The sequence below is a fragment of the Coenobita brevimanus genome, chromosome 15, assembly GCF_032717465.1.
Source record: "Coenobita brevimanus isolate Jiangsu-jjx chromosome 15, ASM3271746v2, whole genome shotgun sequence".
In the NCBI taxonomy this organism is placed as follows: Eukaryota; Metazoa; Arthropoda; class Malacostraca; order Decapoda; family Coenobitidae; genus Coenobita; species Coenobita brevimanus.
Genome location: NC_136968.1, coordinates 33934553 through 33936125, shown reverse-complemented (window position 1 = coordinate 33936125; position 1573 = coordinate 33934553).

The following is a 1573-nucleotide window of genomic DNA, read 5'->3' as shown; positions in this document are numbered from 1 at the left end:
ACGAGGATGGAAAGAAAAAACAGCTAAAGAGTGGTAGGCAGACTTGACAGACAGAGATAGAAAGAAAACGATAAAAATAGACAGACAGAAATAGACAGAAAGACAGAAACGAGGATGGCAAGGAAGAGCTAAAGAATGGTAGGCAGACTTGGCAGACAGACAGAAAGAAAAAGATAGAAAGACAGAAAGACGTATACAAAGAATGAAAAAAGACAAAGACATAGATATAGATAAAAAAATATATATATAAAACAAAAAAGACAGGCCACTGGAAATCAAAGAAAATAAGGTCACTCGAAATCAAAGAAACAGGGGAAAGGTCACTCAAAAAAAGGTCGCTCGAAATCAAAGAAACAGGGGAAAGGTCACTCAAAAAAGTCACTCAAAAAAAGGTCACTCGAAATCAAAGAAACAGGGGAAAGGTCACTCGAAATCAAAGAAACAGGGGAAGGTCACTCAAAAAAGGTCACTCGAAATCAAAGAAACAGGGGAAAGGTCACTCAAAGAAAAAAAAGGTCACTCAAAATGTCATTCGAAAAAAAAAAAAAGGGAAAGTAAAAGAAAAAAGGTCACTCAAGAAAAAGGTCATTCAAAATCAAGGAAACAAAAAGACCACTCAAAAGCAAAGAAAAAAGTCACAGAAAAAAGGCCACTGAAAAGGGCACTAAAAACGAAAAGGTCACAAAAAAGGTCACTCAAAAAATAAAAAAGGTCACTAAAAAGAAGTCACCAAGTCACTCAAAACGAGGACACTAAAAAAAAAAAAAGGTCACTCAGGAAAGCTCACTCGAAAGATACGTCATCCAAAAAAGGTCACTCAAAAGGTAAAGGGAAAAAAAGGTCACAAAAAAATCAGTCACTCAAAAAAGAAACCACTCAAAATAGGGTAAAAAAAAAAAAAAGGTCACTTAAAAAACGTAAAAGGTCACTTAAAAACAGGTCACCCCAAAAAATGAAAAAAAAAAAAAGGTAACCCAGAAAGAAACGTCACTCAAAAGGGTAAAAAAACGGTCACTTAAAAGAAAAAAGCACTAAAAAGGTCACTTAAAAGAAAAGGCCACTTAAAAGAAAAAAGGTCACTAAAAAGGTCACTTAAAAGAAAAGGCCACTTAAAAGAAAAAAGGTCACTAAAAAGGTCACTTAAAAGAAAAGGCCACTTAAAAGAAAAAAAAGTCACTTTTAGTCACTAAAAAGGTCACTTAAAAGAAAAAAGGTCACTAAAAAGGTCAAAAGAAAAAAGGTCACTAAAAAGGTCACAAAAGAAAAAAGGTCACTAAAAAGGTCACAAAAGAAAAAAGGTCACTAAAAAGAAAAAAGGTCACTCAGAAGGAAAAAAGGTCACTAAAAAGGTCACTTAAAAGAAAAAATGTCACTAAAAAGGTCACTTAAAAGAAAAAATGTCACTAAAAAGAAAAAAGGTCACCAAAAAGGTCACTTAAAAGAAAAAAGGTCACCAAAAAGGTCACTTAAAAGAAAAAAGGTCACTCAGAATCCCAGAAACCCGCTCCGTTATATCAGTGCCATCACGTGAAGGCGTAGAGGGCGTTGAAGATATATGTTCCTGATTCTCACA